The sequence below is a fragment of the Grammomys surdaster genome, unplaced genomic scaffold (genome assembly GCF_004785775.1).
Source record: "Grammomys surdaster isolate TR1022 unplaced genomic scaffold, NIH_TR_1.0 66, whole genome shotgun sequence".
Classification (NCBI taxonomy): Eukaryota; Metazoa; Chordata; class Mammalia; order Rodentia; family Muridae; genus Grammomys; species Grammomys surdaster.
In genome coordinates this window covers 344,005-365,606 of record NW_021604568.1, presented here as the reverse complement: position 1 = coordinate 365,606, position 21,602 = coordinate 344,005, and the positions used below count along the sequence as shown (strand labels likewise).

The following is a 21,602-nucleotide window of genomic DNA, read 5'->3' as shown; positions in this document are numbered from 1 at the left end:
AACTAGGAACACAGTTGAGCTGAAAATTCTTGCCCAACAAAGCTGGAAAGGATTAACTGTGCTCATGTGAATATTATATTGTGATGGAAAGTTTTAAGTAAACTTGACACAGGCTAAGGTCAAGTGAGAGGAGAGAATCTCAATTAAGAAAATGCCTCCGTAAGATGGGGCTGTAGGCAAGCCTACAGGGCATTTTAAAATTAGTGATTGATGGGGGAGGGCCCAGCCCATTGTGGATGGGCCATACTGGGCTCATGGTCCTGGATTCTATATGATATGAAAGCAGGCTAAGCAAGCCGCGAGGAGAAAGCCAGTAAGCAACATCCCTCCATGTCACTTGCATCAGCTCCTGTCTTCAAGTTCCTGTCCTGCTTGAGTTCCTGTCATGACTTCCTTCAGAGCTGAGCTGTGGAAGCCAAATAAACCCTTTCCTGCCCAAATAGCTTAAGCCATGGTGTTTTGTTGCAGCAATAGAAACCCTGACTAGGACACCTACCTTGAGGGGTGTCCCAGGGATGTGAGATGTTGATCATGGAGGGAGCAAGTTCCAAACTAGCTCTTTCTGGCTTACTTAACCTGTGCAAACAGTCTCTCCTCCCTGTTCCCTTTTCTGCTGTTCTTTGGGTACTGGAGAGGGTTATAAGACAGGAGGCAAAAGGGACACAACTGCATACCCTGCCTGTTCCTGCTCAATTATTTATTACTCTCACTCATTTACAGATGATCTGGATTGTTCATCCCTCTCTTCAATGCAAGCTTCTTAAGGGGAGAGTCCTCTTAGTAACTCCAGGGCTCATCTCATTCATGCCCACTGAGCTTTGAATATAGGTTGCATGAATAAAATACCAGTGCCAGGCTACCAGAGTGGTGCCGCTGATAACCCTACCGCTTTAGATGAGTTAGGAGGTTGGCCTGGAGTGTGTGTATGTGAGGCATCCTGTAATCCCAGAGGGTGGAGGTAAGGATCATCCTTTGGGTGTACAGTGAGTTTGAGGTCACTCTAGAATACTTGAGCCGTTTGTCAAAAAAGAAAAAAGAAAAGACTAAAACAAGAGAAACTAGCAATAGGGTCTCTTTCACAAGGCTGCGAAAATCAAATGAGAAAATAGGAAGCATTAGACACCTGTCTGGTAGAATATAATCAGACTGACAGCGTCAAGAGCAAGCTTTTATTCACTACCTTCTACCAAGAGGAGTTATGGTGCCATTTTACAGATCGGCAAAAGGGCACAGGGTTAAATAATTTGTATATAGCTAGGACACATTGTTGTTTTATGTTTACTGTTCCTTTCAAGCTCTCTGTGGGCAAACCCTTAGAGAGATCACAGGGCCAGCGTCTCCCAGCACCCACGGACAGCCCTTGACAGAAAGGGTTAGCGGGTGCGCGCGCGTTATCCGCGGGGATCCGCGGGCGCGCGCCCCGCTCACAGGGACGTAGGCTTGGCGGCGGGCTCTTCCTCGCCTCCCCATTGGCGCACACGCCCCTTCCTGTCACGGCCGGCCAGGCCCCGCCCCCTGGGCGCTGCCGGAGTGGATGGTTCCAGGCCATGCTAATGAGGGGCTGGTCGCCGCCGCCCATTGGCCGGCCCTAGTGTCGGTGAAGTCAGCTCGGAGTAGCAGAAAAACAGAGCGGGGCTGACTGCAGCGTGGAGCGTGAGCCGGGCTGGACGCGCACAAGTCCTCGCCGGGGACCCGCGAGGTAAGCGGGCGGTGGCTGCGCTCTCCGGCGGCAGCTCCCGGGCGGGCGCAGCGGGCCCCCGGAGCGGCGCCTTTGTTCCGCGCGTAGAGGAGGTGCTTTTAAAGGGCCAGCTGTTGGAGGGACCTGGAGGGCCCCCCTTCTCCCAGAGCATCCCCGGGTGGCCGCAGGGGACCTTCGCCGAGCCGTGTCTCTCGGCTGCTCCGTGTCTCCCCTCCCCATCCCTTCAAGAAAAGTTGCTAGGATGCGGGGAGCTTGGGGGGATTCCAGGTTTCTTTATGCCTTTTCGTTTTTGCTAGGTGAAGAAGGTAAGGGCGATCATGGCCTCTGCTAGGAGGGAATGTCCGCCCGCCTCAGGCTGGCTGCAGTGTGGGTGGATGGAGACAGGAGAGCCCGGGTGGGTTTGCGCTGGAAAGTGAAACTACTGAGGGTCTTTTCTGCGGCGGCCAGAGGAAGAAGGAGGGAGCAAGTGTCAGGATGGAGGTATCTCAGGTGTGTTCATTCATCAGCACACCCCTCTACTCCATCCCCAAAGCCGAGGGCGGCGGGAGAGGGGCAAGGACTACGCTGCTGGCTCAGACCAGCCTGCATCAGTGCGTGTTGGTGGGTGTGTGTCCGGGTATGCCGTGCTTCCGCTCACCGCCCAGGCCCCTTCATGCTTCCCTGGATGCCTGGATGACAGCATCTTGCAGGGCAGCCCGTCACCAAAGGGACCTAAAGCTATTCCTTTCTCTTATTTCCCAGGCAGTCCCTCCCGGGTTTCCACCTTCGTTTCCCTGATAAGCGGTAGTGACATTCGAGATAGGAGGGAAAAGAGGCTTAAAGTCATTATGCTTCTTTGAAGGGCGATGTGCTGTCGAATTCTGTATCCTGGAACCTCTGCTTGTCGTACTACAGCTTTGAAATTCATCAGTGCATGCTTTTTCCGGGCATACAGAATTTATTATGCATTGCTACATAGAAGCAGAAGGGCTCCCTTTGAGCGGGCTCATTTCATCCTGTATGAGGGTTTTCCCAGCATGTTCTGGACGAGTCTTTGGATTTTTGTTTGAATCGCTGAGCTCCGGGATGCCCCTGTTGTCACACGGCCGACCTACTGAAATTGCTAAAATTGATTTCACTGTCAGTAGGCGGGAGGTTCATCTAGAGACACCATAGAACCCGCCAGGCATGTTAGGCCGCTGACTGCATCTCCCCACCCACCCTCCAGCCCCCCACACTGGTGTGTCCTTTTTCTTCCTTGGCGAAGGCCAGGGATGGCCTGTCTGACCACATGCTTTTTTGATTTTTTAAATACTGCTCTTTAGATTTAAGTGTGTGTTTTGGCTGAAAAGATAGCGAGGTGGTGATTGAATGGGTGGATTAAAAGTGAGGTGGACAGCAGCTGGGGACAGCAGTGTCAATGACAGAAAACACACATTGGGAGATTTTATAGCTTCAGCCTTCAGTGAGTGAGTGAGATGACTACAGGGTGAGGTGTATGTTAGCTGTGAGGGGGAGGGGTGGAGGAGGAAGATACTGCCAACAGTTTTCTGCCCCACCCTCCTTCTGCCGCCTTAAATAACTCCATGCCAGCCCAGCCCTGAGGTCTTCCTGAGCCTGAGGGGAGAAAGGTGGTCTGTTGGTCCACCCCTGCCTGGGGCACCTTTGATGAAGGTTAGGAAGGGTTTATTAGTTCTGGTGTGTGTGTGTGTGTGTGTGTGTGGTGCGTCAAAGATGGTCTATTCCTTAGCTTGAGGACCTGTGATAACTGGTGACTTCCCTGCAGGCAATTAGTACCTGAATGAAGTGCTGGCTACCCTCTGTAGATCCCCCCCTTTTGTTGGGTCTACCTGCCTTTTTTTTTTTTTTTTTTTTTGCTAAAGCAGTTGAATTTCTGTAAACTTTTTGAAGAGATGGAGAATATTGGGATGGGGTTGTAAATATGCAAGGAAGAAAAGAAAATTGCTTCTTCCTGGCAGAACAAAGACTGGTTCAGCAATTCTTTTTCTTCTCCAAAATAGAGTTAGACACAGATAGCAGGGTGTGGAAAGATAGGGTCCAGGGAAAGGTCCTCGTCATCCCAACTCCTCTCTCCCTGGACCCTTCTCTGGATGTGGAAGGCACTCACTGGCAATTTAGGATTTAACTAGCCTTCAAGGAGGAATAGATGATCCCCCCCCCAAAAAAAAGGTGAAAGCTTGTGCCAGAAGCAGGACAGCAGGCTGGCTTTGGGCCTTAAGCTTGTGGCTTATGCTATATTCTTGTTGGTAAAATATGAGGCTTTAGATCAGTGACTTTCTAGAGTTCCCCAAAGCTTCATTCAATTTAAATTCACAAGTACCTTTTGTGATGGCGATTTTAGATTCTTTCCTGTTAGCTAGTCAGATGTTAAATTCTGAGTATTTAGTAAGAGTACTGAAAAGGCACTTGAGAACTCGGGCTTCTGTCGGAGTCAGACTACCTTTTTCTTGATTGGTACGATTCATGTGGTTTTAAAGTATGTAAATAATTCAGGGCTAGAATGATCCAGAGTGAGAGACTGTGGACCTCAGAGCGAGTTGGTGTGTGGGGGAGGTGGGGATGGGGTGACAGATTGCGGAGGAAAGGGCGTTTCTATAATTCATTCTCTCCCAGTCTATGTTTTATTTATGATCGCACAGGTGAACGTTTAAATATTGGGAACATGGGGAGGGGGACCTCTATGATTGATCCATAGCAGCCTTCACTGAGGAGTAAGTGCTGGAAGGTATGGCCATTTGTCTGAAGTCACAGCATAGCAAGATGCAGAGGGAGGATAAGAAAGAATCTGGGTCTCCAGAGTAAGGCCCTCCCTTTTGTGAGAGGAGCCTAAGATGGGAAGGAGAAAGATGAGGAGGAAACAAGAGATGAAGGGGGAGGCTGGAGACTCCATAGCTTCAGCCTTTGGAGCCAGGAGTAGGGCAGTCCTGTGTCCGTGGAATGAAGTAAGGATCAAAGCCCCTTATGAGAGAGAGAGAGAGAGAGATAGAGAGAGAGAGAGAGAGAGAGAGAGCGCGAGCGCATGTGCGCGTGTGTGCGCGCCCGTGTGCAAGTATGTGTGCATGAGCACATGTGCATACTAGTATGTGTGGGTGATGTGGAATCGGGGAGGTGTTAAGTGCACTGATCCTGCCATAGATTTTCTCTGCTGACTCTGATTGTAGAATGAGGTTGAAGCTGCTCGTTCAGAGCCAAGCAAGACCTTTAGCCAGAGCTGGAGAACTTAGACACTCAGGGAATTAGGTGTGTTGGTGGTGATGCCAAGGAGAGCTGAAGTTGGGCCCAGTTCTGCTGCAATTCCAATTATGTTTTGCATATTTTTTGTTTTAAAATTTCCTATACAAGACTGAAGTTTTCCATGGATCGAATCTCTCTTTAACGGAGGCAGAATTTTCCCTTCGGACTTTCATCATACATTTTATGAGACAGCATTTCATGTGTTGCCTTTTGAGAGGAGAGACCTGGAGACCGATGAGCCCTGTGTGGTGGCTCATCGTCTTTGGGAGGAAGGGAGGTTCTAGCCTGTGACCTGCACAGTGCTAAGCCTCACGTTTTCAGTGAGCAATTAAAGGGCTGGGAGCAGTGGGTAACCAGAGCATTAACCATTCCAAGGCAGGGATAAAAGATGATAACTCTTTGAAGTCTGTGGCCGAAGCCAGCAGTCATGAGGAGCTTGCCTTTCTCTGGCTAGCTCTCAGGTACTAGGAAGTCTATGTATGGTTTCTTCGGGTCTCATGCTTCAGGCACGTTGTGAAGCCCTGTATCTTGTTGCTTTCGAGGCTTTCCCCCTGCCTGTAGCCATTTGTTTTTTCTCCCTTCCTGTTGTGTTCTTCTCCCTGCTCTCTTCCCTCATCCTGTTAGTAATACATCTTTGTAGCGTGTTTTAGTGTATTATTGTCTCATTAAAATTTCATGTTCTCTGTTCTTAATTTAAAAGCAGTTTAGTCTTTGACTATATATGTATTTTACACACAAAAACAAAAAGCAAACCCAATTAAACTGCTCTTTATTTCTGTGTGGCCTTCCATTGATTTTTTTTCCCTCCCCCTTCTTGTTTGAGGTCAGTTGTGACTCTTTCTAGAAAAAAAACATTTTTTCCTAAGGTCTCTGTCATGTGGCTATTGTTTTAAAAACAAAACCAGCTATAACAGCAGAAAACGTTTCCACCACCAGGGTTGTGAACCACCAGGGATACCGTGTCCCAAGAAGTGTATTCTGTTTCCTCCAATGGAAGAAGTATTGTTAATGTGTTTCATAAAAAGGCTTAAACTGTACAGGGGCTGATGGTGGATGGGTCTCTTGTCAGCAAGTCAAGTAATGCCTAGGGGTAGGAAGCTGGCAGGCTACTGCCAATGCGCTCCATCCAGGGAGAATTTAGTGTGATGGTTGTGTTTCCTAGGCTAGACCAACCCAACTACCTGTAGCAGGACACACAATCCTTTAGAAAAGAGATATTTACCACTTTTCCAATGAATGTTGAGTTGAACTCAGGGGTATCCTGTGCCTACCTTAGGCAGAACCATACACCAGCAGGTTGCTGGTGTGAAATTCTAGATGCTGTGATGGAAGTGCTGGGAATTGAACTCCGGACTTCTGCAAGAGTGGGAAGCAGTCTTAACTGCCCAGCTTTCTCACCAACCTCATCATTGAGTCTTCATGCGTAGTGGTCAGTGAGTTCAGTCTCTAAAGGAATCCTTAAAAGGAAGAAGGGACCTTGAAGTCTGCAGTTTGTATACTGAAAGTCTACCTGAATTTTCTGTTCGACCCTATAATATCTGTGCTGGTTTTAGTGTAAACATATTTAAGTTGCTTTGCTGATGAATATAGTTGATGGTCAGGAAAATGGTATGTTTATCCTGGCCTTTCTCCAAGTATTCACAGCAGTCTCTAACCCAGCTGGAGAAGCCAGGAGTAGGGAGGACCTCAGACCTGTTTGTGTTGAGAACTACCCTCCAGCCTTACTTGCTGGCTCTCCCAGGTCCTCAGGGGCAGGCTCTTCTGACTGGAAGGTTTGTTCCCTCACCAGTGGCCTTTGCTCTTTTTGTGGTGCCTCCTACTTCTAGACTCCCTCACATCTGAGATGTGTTTTTTCTTCTGCTTACCTGTTTCTGTTATTCTTGCTGGCTTTCTTGTCTTCTTCCACCATATTGTGAATTCTGGAAAGAGAGAGGATTCTATGCTTAAGTGTTACACACACACACACACACACACACACACACACACACACACACACAGATACACACATTCGTCTCTCTGACTCTCTGTCTCTGTCTCACTCTCTCTCTCATCTCTCTGTCACTGTCTCCATCTCTCACACACACTCTCTCATCTCTGTCCATCTGTCTGTCTCACACATACACATGGGGTGGAGAGAGAGGGGAGGTGGAGAGAACTACCAGAACAACGAGAAGACTTCTAAAGAAGGCAGTATCCTCCTGGTAACCCATTCTCTTGAGTCAGTCACTGAGGAGTTTCTATTGCTGCAGGAACAAAGTCCATAAACTCAGAGATGTTCAGCCACCTAGGCTTGTTTATGTTAGCTCCTTTTAGGAATCTGAGAAGGGTCTCACAGGGCTAAAGTCATGGTGTTTGCAGGCCTGTGCTCATTGTGAGAAGAGCCTGATTGCTCACTGATGCCATATCTCAGAGACTGCTTGCATTCTCCACTCAAAGCTGCCTTCCTGTCTTCAAAGCCGTTGTCTTAGGATTTCTATTGCTACAGTGAAACACTGTCACCAAAAAGCAAGTTAGGGGAGGAAAGGGTTTATTTGCTTTACACTTCCATATTTAAGACTGTCACTGGAGAAAGTCAGGATAGGAACTCAACATGGCAGGAACCTTGAGGCAGGAGCTGATGCAGACAGAGGTCATGGAAGGGTGCTGCGTATTGGCTTGCTACTCAGGGTTTGCTCAGCCTACTTTCTTATAGAACCCAGGACCACCAGCCCAGGGACAGCACCATCCTCAACAGGCTGGCCCTTCCACTTCAATCACTAATTAAGAAAATGGCCTACAGGCTTGCCACAGATTGGTTTTTATGAAGGGCTTTTTCTTAATTGAAGTTCCCTCCTCTCAGAAGACCTTATCCTGTTTCAAGTTGTCATAAAACTAGCAAGCACAGCCAGTGCCCGTGATGGCTGATTGAGCCATTCTGCTGATGGCTCGGATCATCAGTGTGTCATCACTATTTGATTCCCTCTACCAACCCTTAAGGAGTTTTGTAATCACAGTGGACCTCCTAGATAATCCAGGACAGTCTCCCTTCTTAACATCAGTTGTTAGCAACTTTCAAAAATGGAAATTTCTTTTTACCATCCCTCTCTCTTATTTATTCTCTCTCTCCTTCACCTGCCTCTGTGTGTGTGTGTGTGTGTGTGTGTGCACATGTATGTATAGGTGCCTGCAGAAGCCAGAAGAGAGTGTTGGATTCTGTTGGATTCCCCTGGAGCTAAAGATCTAGGCAGTGCTAAGCTGCCTGATACGGGTGCTGGGGACTGAACTTTGAAAGAGTTATTTTGAAAAAGTAGCCAGAATGTATGTAACTGCAGAGCCATCCCTCCAGCCCCCTGATTAGCAATCTTCATTCCATTTGTGACCTCAGTTCCCCTTTGCCACATAACTTAACGTGTTCCTACTATTGGAGCTTAGGATCCGGACACTTTTAAGGGGTCATTATTTTTTACATTACAGTTACTTTACACCCTTTATTATTTTTCCTGATATTACAAATCACCCCAACACACAGCCTTTTTCCCTTGTAATATAGCAACATCGCAGTTTTTGGTTACATTGATACTTAATACCAACATTGTTTTGACTGAGCAAATAGTGTTTGTACAATACTCTTTAATGGTACTTTTTAACATAATTCACTGACTTAATGGCTTTACTTCTTCAAGTTAGGTGGTGTTTTTTTTTTTTTCCTTTTTGTATTTCCCAGAGGCTTACACCATGTTTTAAAACATCTGTGTGTCCTACTGTGTTTGTTTTTGTTTTGTTACATGCCCCCCACCAGCATTCCTTTCCAGAGCCTCCACCCTTCTCCACTGTTCTTCATTGTTGGCCTGTAGGCCAATGGCATGACTCCTGCTTGGAAGCAATCTGTGGGTTGCTACCTCTGTTTCCATCTTTTGTCTAATTCTTCCAGAAGTTTCTGAGAGAGGGTCTGTGGGAGCCGATCCTTTCAAACTTGCATACACTACCTGGTCTTATACTCTGTTAGTGCTTGGTTGGTGGTTTGGCTTATCTAGAAGTTTTGGTTGAAAGGCAGTTTCCATTATAGTTTTATTTCATTATTATTATTTTTAGAGAGGGTTTCTATAGTCCAGGTTGGCTTGGAGGGTTTCTATAGCCCAGGTTGACCTTGCTGGCATTGAATTCATAGGGATATGCCTGCTTCTGTTCCACACTACCCCCACCCCAGTGCTGGGATTAAAGGTGTTTGATACCACATCCCAGCTTCCCTTTAGAGTCTTAAAGGCGTTGTTACACTTAACTGTAGTTGCCAGTATTGAGGCTGAAAGTTAGTATACAATTCATGGTTTTGATCATTTACATTTTCTATATTTAAACTTCCTTGTTTTAAGAATGATTGGTATGGGCCAGGTACAAGGGTGAATGGCTGTAGTCACAGCACTGGAGAGTGGAGGCTGGGGATCAGGAGTGCATGGCCCTTTTCAGATACATAATGAGCTCCAGGCACTCTGGAACTAGAGAAACCCAAGCTCCCATACACACAAGAAAATAAAAGACTGGACTTTAGTGTGCTCTTTTGGTGAAGGCTTACATCTTTTTTTTATTTTATTTTATTTTTTTTTTATTTTTTGAGACATTGTTTCTCTGTGTAGTCCTGGCTGTCCTGGAACTCACTCTGTAGACCAGGCTGGCCTCAAACTCAGAAATCTGCCTGCCTCTGCCTCCCAAGTGCTGGGATTAAAGGCATGGGCCACCACTGCCCAGCTTGCATCCTTTATCTAAGAATTTCCTACATGTGAAGTCATTTTTTTCCCTCAAATTTCCTGGATTTTGTCTTCAAAAGTTCTATTAGTTACACTTCCTGGACTGAGTTCATAATTTGAAAAGTTGCAAATTCTTTTTTTTTTATTACTTTTATATTTTTGAGGGGTATCTTTATTCTCAACCCTTTTCAGTTTTTAATGCCTATATTCGTGTTTTTATGTGACATATGTGTCCGTGCTTTACTTGATAAGAATGCCTGGTTCTTGCAATATCTCCCTCCTTCCCTCCCTCCCTCCTTCCTTCCCTCCTTCCTTTTCTCCCTTGTTCCATTCCCTCCTTTTCTCCCTCCCTCCCTCCTTTTCTTCCTCCCTCCCTCCTTTTCTCTCTCCCTCCCTCCTTTTCTCCTTCTCTCTTTTTCTCCCTCTCCCTGGCTCCCCCACCCCTTTCCTTCCATATCCTAGGCTGGACTTGAACTCCAGATTCTCCAGCCTGTCTGCTTGCTGGCATTACTGATGTTCCTCACAGTGTCTGGCATCTTTATTTTTATTTTTGATTACTTTTGGAAACTTTCTGCTGATCTCTGCACTGTCTTTGTTTCCTCTAAGTCTCCTTTTTTGCTTGTTTCAGTTGCAGTGTTTCCCCTTGGAGCCATCTTCCCATGTTTGCTGATCCTTGCTTTGTTCATTTATATTTAAGGGTGGACATTTAAATGTCTGTCGGGCATCTGTGGGCAGTGGGAAGGACCTGTTACTTTCCTTGTAGGGTCATCCAGCAGACAATCTTTTTATTTATTTTCCCAAATGGAAAAACCTAGGTATCAGTAGATATTTCTGAGGCTTTCTTACAGAAGGATTCTGAAAGAGGACTTAGCCTGCTCTCTCTCTCTCTCTCTCTCTCTCTCTCTCTCTCTCTCTCTCTGTATGTGTGTGTCAGTCTCTGTATCTGTCTATGTGTGTCAGTCTTTGTGTGTATCTGTCTATGTGTGTATCTTTGTGTGTGTCAGTTTGTGTATCTATGTGTGTGTCAGTGTCCCTGTATATCTTGGTGTGTGTCAGTTTGTGTATCTGTCTGTGTTCGTGTTTATGTGTGCCAGTCTCTGTGTGTCTCTGTGTGTGTGATGTGTGTGTGTTGGGAGGAGGAGGAGTGGGCTGTTGCTGTCTTGTTTGCTCTAAGGCTTTCATTCAGTCCCACTGTCAGAGCCTGCTCCCTTTGCTGAGCCTGAGTCTTCTGCTCACAGTACCAGGAGAGTAGCTTCAAGAAAGGAACCCATGTCTGATCTGCCTTGTCTGATCTTTCAGAAGGTAAGCTCTCCTCTTGAGCCCCACCCTGCCTCTCCCTCCCAATCACTGATGCCTGTAGTCGGAGCACTCCTCAGGTTCTGTGCCAGGGTTGACCACTTAGTGGTTCCTTGCTCAGCTGGCACTTAGCAAGTAGATAAAGCAGGATCGAGTTTTAGCTGCTGCGTGGTGATAGACTGTGATTCCCTGGGGTGTGCTGGCATATTTTGGGTGCTGTTATTTTCTTTCCATTAAGAAACAAGTTTCTCTTTTGTTCTTTTAGTGGGATTTGAGGGGAAGATAGAGGAAAAAAATGTTCAGCTTTCTGATTTTATCAGAAATTTATTTCATCTCTTCAGCCAAGCCGTCAAGCTTATGGCTTCCTGATGTTGAGTGTATGCTCAAGAGTTACTCACGTGTACACACCTTTGTGATGCTGTGGATTGAACCCGGGGCTTTGTGCATGCTAGAAAGTTCTTGACCACTCTGATGTGACCCCAGGCTTGAGGTGGTTGCTAAACAGTTGAATACATGTTTCAACAGTCATTAGACTTCCAGGCAGACCCAAAGATGCAATTTTACAAAAATCATGGTTTATTTTGAAATAGACATAACCACAGGCAGCAGATTCTGCTTTTTCCCAAGCTAAGTAGAAAGAAACACCACCGTGGACTGCTGGGATCGTGAATGGCGAGGCTCAGAGCTGTGTTTTGCCCCATAAGTAACCACATGGGCTATCTTGAGAAATCTGTTAACCTATATGAGTCTCAGTTGACACAACCCACTTGGTCAGGAGTTGGCTTAGTTCTGTACTGAGGAGCTGTTGTATGCAAAGCATGATAGTTTTATGCCAACTTGATACAAGCTAAAGTCATCTGAGAGCAGGGAATCTCAATTAAGAAAATGCCTTCATAAGATCAGGCTGTGGGCAAGCCTCTAGGCCATTTTCTTAATTAATGATTGGAGTGGTGACTCCATCCCTGCGCTGATGGTCTTGGGTTCTATAAGAAAGCTGGCTGAGCAAGTCATGAGGAGCAAGCCAGTCAGCAGCACTCCTCTGTGGCCTCTGCATCAGCTCCTGCCTCTACCCTGCTTGAGCTCCTGTCCTGACTTCCTTTGTTGGTGTAGTGTGAACTGAATAACCTCCTTCCTCCCCAGCTTGCTTTGTGGTCATGGAGTTCTGTAGCAGCCTAAATATAATCCTAAACTAAGATGGCATGGTATTAGGACCCTCCCAGAGGTTACTGCTCAGGTGGATATGTGGTGTTTTGCATGGTCAGTGTCATCTGTTGTGGTATAACATTGGCTCCATGTCTTTCTCCAAAGCTTAACTCAGTGTCTCCTTCATACATCTTGTCTCTTATCTCTTTCTAGATTGTGGTGGACAGGTAGGAAGGTATAGTTGTCTTTCTGTCTTTGGTGTCTGCCACAGTCCTTGGCACATAAGTGGTTTAGAGTAAATGTTGATTTTTTTTTCCATCAAGGAAAACATGAAAGAACATGATAAATGCAAGTCTGCCAGAATCTACAGTTTTCTCAGAGAAACGGTTTACATGTTGGGTCCTGTTGCATGTTTCCTGGCCACTCATGTAGGTGAGAAGTTCAGATGTGTTGATACTGAGATCAGTGGAGATAATGAACCATTCAGAATGGCAGCCCTAGCCATTGAGGACTCTTCCTCCCACTGGGTTGTGGTCATGAACTTGTCAATAAGCCTCATATTGTTAGAATGTAAGATGGATTTCATCTTAACTATGACAATGAATTACATATAGATTACACATAGATAGTGTTTAAAAATACTTAGGGGCTTTTTCCTAGCTTACTCTGACTTTCCTAAGCCTATGAACTATGTGCCAAGACTGCTAAGAGGAAGTTTCAGGGATTGATTGGCTCCACTGAGGATCTTTCATGGTGTGGGTGGTTCCCTGACAGATTGTATTGGGAGACCTGGGGCACGTTTTCAGGCAAGGTTCTACTCCCACTGACAGCACTGCTGGAGAATCAATACCGATAAGGGAGATGAAGTACTGTTAAAATATCTGGAAAGAGCTTTGCTTTTGATTTGCTCGGTGGATAGTTTTAAGCACCGGGCAGTGTACTGGGCTCCAGGAATATTGTGGTAAAAGGAAAATGGCATCCGTTCTGGCATTATAGGCTAGAGCCCAGTTCTCCATCATGGTAGCCACTAGCTGTTTGTGACTATATAAATTCATTTAAATGGACTACCAATTTAGTAGTCAGTTTCTCATCCACACGTGCTACAGTTGAATGCTCAGTGACTCTCTGTGCTTGGTGGCCGTTCTGTGGCTAGCACAGGTCTAGAGCTCTTGATTCATTCCAGACAGTTCTTTTAGGCAGACTGGATTGCACACCTAAGACTCTAGTTTCTACACCATCTGTGACTAGGTTGCTTTGTGGTGGAGATGGCAGAGGCACAGAGAGTTGTTTGCTTAATGTTAGGAGGTTGGATGGACTGAGCTGGTTCTCTTCCAGCTGAGTGTTGCTCTCTTGAGTGATGCAGGTGTGGAGAGACTAGGAGTCTGGCCTCTCTTCCCACAATACTTGATTCAAATCCTGCCTGAGTGCTAGAGCAACTCAGTGCCTCAGTTGTGACAAAATAGGACTTGGAAGAGGAGGAGGAAGAAGAAGAGAGAGAAGGAGAGGAGGAGGAAGAGGAAGAGGAGGGAGAGAAGGAAGGGGGAGGAGAGGAGGAGGAGGGGGAGGAAGAGGAGGAGGGAGAAGAGGAGGAGGAGGTGGTGGAGGATGAGGATGAGGAAGATCTAATCATACAAGTATTAGGACCTGGACACAGCTGCAACAGTAAATACAGGTCACTGTCATTGTTGTTGAAACCGTCTCTGTAGCCCAGGCCAGCTTCGAACATCCTGATCCGTTGTCTCTCCCTCTCAGGGCTGGGATTGCAGGTGTGCTGTCATGTTTGGTTTTCTGTGGTGCTTTCTGTATTCTAGGCAAGCATTTTCCCACTGGAGCACCATCCTCCATCTCCTATAACCATCGTTACAGAGAATAAAACAAGGGCAGAAGTTAAGGAGCCCATGAGGCATCTTCAAATAGAAGACTGGAGACTAGAAAAAGAATATTGGCAGGTGAAGCTGTATTCCTGGACCTACTGGCCACCTGGAGCAAGGCTGAAGTGATGATTTCAAAGCCAAGGACTGCTTTGGTCGTGTGAAAATGGCAGCGTGTTCACAGTCGTTTGTCTCCCCAGGCTGATCACTCAGACTCTGGATCTTTTTCTGTCTCATTCTTCCTGATTTGCCCCATCTTGTCCCCATAGAGTCCTCCTTCCATCTCTGTCCTCTGTGAGAAGTAGGGTCATATCACATACTAGAACAGAAGCATGCACCAAAGGAGTTCAGATGACAGAAGGGACAGAAGTTGGGTCAGTTAGCAGCTGGGGCTTGATCTGCTCTTCAGGGTTTCAGGTCTTGGTGATGTCATTCCCACCATTGCCTCATCTTGCCAGCAGGCCTATGTAAAGTAGCACACTGCTCTAGGGATGCCTCGTTTTCTTGAACGAAGAGAAAGTTTTGATGCTGGTCTCAGGGATGGCAGGTAGAGAGAGCTGTGGTTTTTTTTTTTTGTTGTTTTTTTTGTTTTGTTTTTTAATATGGAGCTTTAGCGTAGGATGTGTTCTACAGCTGGTGGGCAGTGCACAACAGTAACCCCAGAACTGGATTGCAGTTTCAGGGCAGTTTGGGCTACATAAATATCACATACATACATACGCACACAATCGACATCTAACATGGTTAAGTATGTAGATCAGTTGCCTAGCATGTACAGGGTCCTGGCTTCTAACCTCAGGGAGAGAAAGGGGCCTGGTCTCCCCTGACAGGCAATCAACAATGTGTTTCTGGTACTGAGGTAGGATGGGTATATTTGCTCTGACAAGGTAGGAGTGAAACGCTCAGGCTAGAAGGGCACTTTATACATACATGAGGGATGTGGCATCATGTCTCACCCAAGTTGGGAGCATAGGGCAAACAATAAGTCTAGTGATGTGTCTGAGGCACGTGTCTATGAATGGCTGACCCAGCACTGACCTGTGAGGAGACTTCTCCACAACCTGAATTCTCAAGGTCAGGAAGGAGTACAGGTTGCCTGAGTGCTGATCTCAGGAGCATTGGGTACTTAAAGCTTAACCTAACTGGCTGTCAGCCATTTATATGACAGTCCCGTTTTTGCCTTGATGTTCTATCTGGCTGGGAGATGGGCATTATGGCTTATATATGGTGGCTACACTAGGAATAAGTGTTTAGTAGATCCTGGAATTGCCCTTCTGCTCACAAGTCAGCATGAATGCTCATTACTCATTTATATAGTACCTTGTGCTATTATTGACAGCAGCCTGTAGGCTGACCTTTGAGCTTTGTTTCCCAGTATGAAAGAGCATGCACTGTAGAATCCAAAGTGTCTCCTATTGCTTAGAGTCTGTGTGGTACCTGGTAGCTGTGCACATGAGCAGTTTCCTTCTCTGATATACAAAATCCTCTGCAGGTTACTCTTCTCTACTTGGGTTGTCTTTAGTCAGGGCGATGCCAGTGTTGGGTGACTGTCTCCTGTGAGTACAGGATGTATTGGTCAAGGCTCACAGTTTATTTTAGCAAGTAGGGTGGGAAATGGGGACATTTTCCTGGTGTATTGTTATTAGGGAATTTTTCCAAGGCCAGTGCAGCACAGATACTGGACTCTTCTGCTCTTGGCCTTCCTTCCTAGACAGTGAGCATGGCAGACTGTGACAGGGGACTGGCAGGATCTTGAGGGTAGGAGGTGAGGTAGGTAGGGCTGGAACTGGAGCTGGGAGATCTAAATCACTGCTCCAGTGGCCTGGTCAGTAGAGATCTGGGTAGAGACGCTAAGACCAGAGTAGGAACTGTTTTTCAGCTGAACAAAGAGAACAGAGGCTCCAGAGAAAGCAAAATCCCAACAGGGATTGAAATTACAGTAGCTAGAGGAAGCTGGGAGAGCCTCAGGCTTCCGCAGGGTTTGGTGGTGACTGTTGAAAATCAGATCACCAGGCCCACAAACTCTGACCAAGGTATTGTAGGCCTTCTCGGACCATTTATGTTTGCTTTGTGGTACATGGTGCATAAGTGAGCCAGCACTGGCAGGTGTGAGGGGGCGAGGCCTCTTGGGAGCTGGGAAATATTAGTCATCCCTGCGCACTGATAGAAGATACGCGTCTTGTCAAGACAGCTGTTGTGGGAGGCCCCACGGCTGCCAGCCAGCCTGCATGATAGTCCATGTCTTGGCGTTATCATTAATTATTAAAGTTCTGGGCTATTTAAATGCTCACCTGAAGAATCATTGTGAATAATTGTACCTTCCTCAGCTCCAGCAGAGAAGGAGTTTGTGGCCTGTGGTTCTGCATTCCGCAAGTGGCTCTCGAAAGGAAGCCTCAGGAAAGCTGCCCTTGATAGCAGGGTGCAGACCTTGTGGGCTGCACTCGCTTTCGGATTTGTTTCGAGCGAGTCCTTAGTTTCGAGAATATAATGTTTCCTTTTTACCATAGGCCAGTCAGAGAGACTGCTGCTGAAATATGTAAGACAGTTAATACGTCATTAAACGGCCAGGATCCTTGATTGATGGTACCTATGGCAACCTGCATAGATTTTAGGAATCTTTTGGGAGCTCCTGTACTTCTCAGAAAAGATGGAGCAGGAAGTTTGGGGGTGCCTGAGAGCTTACCTGCTAGACTTTCTCTTGAGGTTGAGGTAGGGCAGATCCAGTCCTCCAGAGGTTGGAGGTCAGGAGTGGGCTGGACAGCTGGAGAGTAGGATTGGAGAAGAGACTCAGGTTCCTTTAGGGCTGGCTCATTCTTTAGTTTTTTTGGTCTCTGAGCCCTGGTATTCAGCCTCAGGAAACATGCTGGTGTTCAGCGTGTGGAAATTTCTTGGCCTCCGGTACTCTTCCCTCTCTTCACTTCAGCTCTGGCCATCCTCAGATCTCACCTGAAGCACCATGTGCTCCGGGAGACCTCCTTTGACCCTGAAGGCTAAGTTAACCTCTTAGTCTCTCATGGTTCCGTAGCTCTGGACAGAGCACTCTAAACAGCATTTGTCTCAGCTGCTGTGTAAGGCTTGTTGGTGTGCCTATCCCACCAGTCTGAAGAGAATGGCAGGGTCCTGTCTCATCATCACCACATCCTACCAAGTATTTTGCTCACAGCAGGTAATCTCCTATCTGTAGTGTAAATTAAATCATTGGATTATTTGCTAAGTTTTGGGGTTTTATACAAGATTCTGGGAAAACAAAGAAATGATACCATCACCACTACCATTACCACCACCACCAATAATAATAATAATAATAATAAAGAAAATTAACAACCCTGCTTTCCTTAACAGAGTCTTCAAGATATCCACTGAAGTACAGGAGAAAAAGATTATCAGTTGAAGTCCTGTTTATTTTTTAAAAGAAGTACATGGATTTCTTATTTATAGTGGTATAGATTTTATAATTAGCTCATAAGTAAATATGCTTAAAGCTATTTAACTAACAGGAAGGCATGATTGAAAACTGGTGACTGTTGTTCTCAGGAAGAGGTTGGCAAATGGAAAGGTTTTTACATTAATGTATGTTGCATTTATGTATGATTAATGTATAATACATTACCTGTGTTAGACAAAGGTGACATGTGGACACACAGGAAGGGGTAGGACCTGAACCAACAGAAAGCATTCCCAATAGAAGACAGAGGAACTGGAATGTGCAAAGGCAAGATGGTATGGAAGTCCTTTAGTGAGAGCAGATACTGTAACAATGCTGGAGACAGAAGGAAGGGCTGCTAGGTACCCTCGACTCTGATTGGGGGTATTTGGGAATGGAGAATCCCAGCTGGGAAAAGCTGGGCAGGACAGACCTGGGCTCGTAGGGAAGAAGAGAATTGTGCAGAGGTGCCTTAGGAAGTCACAGCATAAGGAATATGTAGGATCATGAGAACATGGCAGTGTCGGGTAGGAGGGACCAAGCTGTAAACATTGAACATGATCCAGGTCATACGGCTCCTGGTCTTTATTGCACAATGGAGGGGTTGCCTTTTTCTAAAACTTTCATCCGACCACGCTGTGAAGTTCTTAATTTTCTCTACCTAGCATAGTTTTTATCTTAGTATGACTTAATGAACCCTCTTCTGGGCTCCAACATTGCGTATGAACGAGAACGTGACATGCTGTGTGTGTAAATGTGCGTACTTGGTGTCTCCTTACCTGGGTAATCAAGCTTGCTCTTTCCTTTTTTCTTTCTTTTTTTGTTTTGTTCTTTGTTTCTAAGTCCAAGACATGAAGTAATTATGTAATTAGAATCCACATTGAGTGTGGCTAGATAAGGTGTAATTAAAGAAGAAAGCCTAATTTTGGAAGAATGATAAGAGGTCATTTGACTCAGTCTGGGCCCAAATCCAATCTTGGAAGAACAGTGAGAGGTCATTTGGATACAGGGAGCTTGAGGCCACCCAGGAGCCCAGACTGGCCTGAGAGCTAGATGATTCTCTTTCAGTTCACTGTGGAAGCCATTCAGTGGGCATCCTCTTGATACAGGGTGTCATGGGAGGCCCAGCTGAGTCAGTACCAGAAGACCTGGATTTTGGGGAGGGCATGAGGGGACATGGCTTAAGAATAATTAGGACATTCTAGACCAGGAGTTGAAGACAACTGGGGTGTATGTGGGGGTGGGGGTAGGGTAGTGGCAGGCGCCCTTTAAGCCATGCTTTGAAAGGAAAGGAGAATTTCAAGTGCAAGGACAAGAGGCACTTGGATATTTTTTGGGATGAATGCCAATGCCAAGGTTGGAGGTAGAAGGGACATGGCCATGTTGGTCATTTTGTGGTTTGGAGAGGTCATACTTCTATGGCCCTGGCAGTTTGACAGACAGCAGTAGTCTGGTCACAATTATGCACTGGTGCCTGGGTGGAGGAGTCACAGTTGTTGCAGGTGGTAGAGGTCAGGGCAGACTTCTTTGTAATGGGTTTGGTAGGAGAGGAGAGGGGGAGGTGGGTTCAAAAGGAGAGAAGGAAATTACATGAACCCAGAAAGCTCCTGTTCTTACTCCAGCCCTGCTTCGGAACCAGTGGAGAGATCTTAGACCAGTCACTTCCTTCCCTGATCATGGGAGAGTTACTGCTACCGTGTGGACTTCTTTCACACTCTCTAGTCATCAGAGTCCTGGGCTCTAGGGCAAAGGGAAGGACCCGGTGTGAGGACTTGTGGGGCCACAAGGTTTGAGTCATCTGACATTTCTGAGACTGACATAATGTATGTAAAGCCTCACTGTAAGCCAGGGTTGAAAATAAAGTGCTCCATTCTGGGGAGGAGCAGAGGAGTTCCTCTTCTTGAACTCACAGAAAGGAAATTGTCTGGTTAAGGACCCACTGAACGTGCCATCTCCCCCACGGCCAATCTTGGGAACCTTCAATGGCCTCAGTATTGAGGACCTCTGTAAGAAGGCAGCCCAGCAGAGGAGGACTCGGGCAGAGCCTTGGAGGCCGAGCTTCAGGGAAAGAGAGGAAGGACTTCTGGAGGAGAGAACAATTGTATCTATGATGCAGACCTTACTGTAGTGAGTCCAGGAGGCAGGAGGGCAGGTTAGCCTCTCTTTTGTTTGTTTGTCTGCTTGCTTGTTTTTCAGATAGTCTTTTTGTGTAGCCTTGGCTAGCCTGGAGACCAGGCTGCCTCAACCTCAGAGATCTTATCCATTTCTTCCTCTGGAGTACCAGATTAAAGGCGTGTGACATGACGTGCAGCATACTTTCTGAATACTCTGTGTGTACTAGCTGCTTCACATGCTTCCTTGGGCTTAGTTTCATAATTGCGATGGCTAATTTTGGTTGTCAGCTTGACACGCTTGGGATGAGGGAACGTCATTTAAGAATTACTTTTATTAGGTTGACTTCTGTTGAGCATTTTTGTGATTGCTAATTGATTCAAGGGCCCAGCCTATAGTGAATGGTGTCACCTCTGGGCATGTGGTAGCTGAACAAGTGTTCCTCTGTGGACTCTGCTTTAGTTCTTGCCTAGAGCTCCTACCGTGGGTTCCCTTAATGATGGACTCGAACTTGTAAGCCAGATTGAGGCCTTTCCTTCCAAACTTGATTTGGTCATGGTGTTTTATCATAGCAACAAAAAGCAAACTGGGACAATAATCCTTTCATCATTTCTGCCTCTGTCATTATCCTGGGCCAAAGATAAAGATGCAGGATTGGAGGGAGGAACTTGTTTATCTAGGGTCTTAGCGGTGGCATGATATTTCATTTTATTTCCACTTCCAACTCCTGTGGCAATTAATACCTGTTATTCTGCTGGCTGCCTTGGAAATGTAGGGCAGAGTGAATGACTTGACTCTGTGACGCTCATGCCTAAGTTAAGCACTTTCCTAAAACACGGCTTTGACTCCTGTTCCTGGCACAGCATTCCAGAATAGTTCAAAACCCTAGTAACTGCTGCTGGGGGCACTCTGAGCTCATCATGGTCAGACCCTTGATTTACAGATTTGGAAACTGGGACACAGGAAGGAGAGAGGTCAGGGGCAGAGTGGAGATGAGAAGTGGAAGTCTGAAGCCTGGACCTTAGAGCTATTTTAAGGCTCCCCGTGGAAAAGTTTGTATTTAGACAACAATGGAGACCTTTGTCCAGAGAGATGGTGTGGGCAAGGGTTGAGTCCGAAAGGTCCTCTGTGTGTTTGGATGCACACGGTTGTGTGTTTCCTTCACTATAACCTCAGATGCCTTTGAACTAGCCCGAAGGATTCCTTCAGACCAAAGGCTTTGAACAGGTGGAAAGCACTTAGGAAGAAGGGGAAAGATCAAAAGTCACAGAAATAGACACGCAAACTGTCGGCTTGGCTAAGGGGAGTTTTCAGTGTTCAACACTGACTGTATAAGGCAATCTTTAGATGTCACTTGATGTCATTGCTATGGTTTCACCATAAGGTAGGTACTCCCCTCCCACAGTTTTTCAGAAGGAACTAAGAGATTGTGACTCTACCCAAAGTCATAGGATTTGTAATACAGGGCCAGGAGAGTGTGCTGGTTGCCTTCCCGTCCGTCCCTGTGATAAGATACCTGGGACAATAAATGTACAAGGAGGAAAGGTGTATTTGGCTCATAGTTTTAAAAGTCTCCTAGTCCGTGGCAATCTGGCTTTGGCATCAAGCCAGGGTGGCGGAGGCACATGTAGGAAGCTGAATTGCGTATGGCAGACAGGAGATAGAAAGACAGGATGGCCCAACACCCTCGTCATGGGCATTCCTCTGTTACTTTCATTAGGCTCTGTCTTCTAAACATGCCACCATTCCCCAGTAACATTGCTGGCTAGGGACCAAGTCTTCAACACTTAGGCCTTTAAAGATCTAAACTGTAGCTGGGCGAGGTGGCACACACCTTTAATTCCAACACTCAGAGGCTGGTAGGTCTCTGAGTTCAAGGCCAGCCTGGTCTTCAGAGCGATGGCCAGGGTGGCCAGGGCTACACAGAGAAACTGTGTTACAAAACAAAACAAAACAAAACAAAACAAAACAAAACAAAACAAAACAAAACAAAACCCAAACAAAGAAAACTTGTAAAGCTTAGGGCCTGTTCAGTCTAATGCTCTATCTTTACATACACTCACACACACACACACACACACACACACACACACACACACACA

At 46.3% G+C, this 21,602-nt stretch overlaps 1 protein-coding gene across 17 annotated transcripts in view; it reads left to right on the top strand.

Annotated features, from left to right (window-relative positions):
- The first annotated feature begins 1,609 nt into the window (after window positions 1–1,609).
- Window positions 1,610–21,602, top strand: part of Sorbs1 (sorbin and SH3 domain containing 1) — a 221,586-nt gene continuing 201,593 nt past the window's right edge. For all 17 annotated transcript variants that reach the window (XM_028772886.1, XM_028772843.1, XM_028772869.1 and 14 more), the window contains exon 1: window positions 1,610–1,699. The gene's annotated coding sequence lies outside the window, so the exon portion shown is untranslated. The remainder of the gene's footprint in view (window positions 1,700–21,602) is intronic.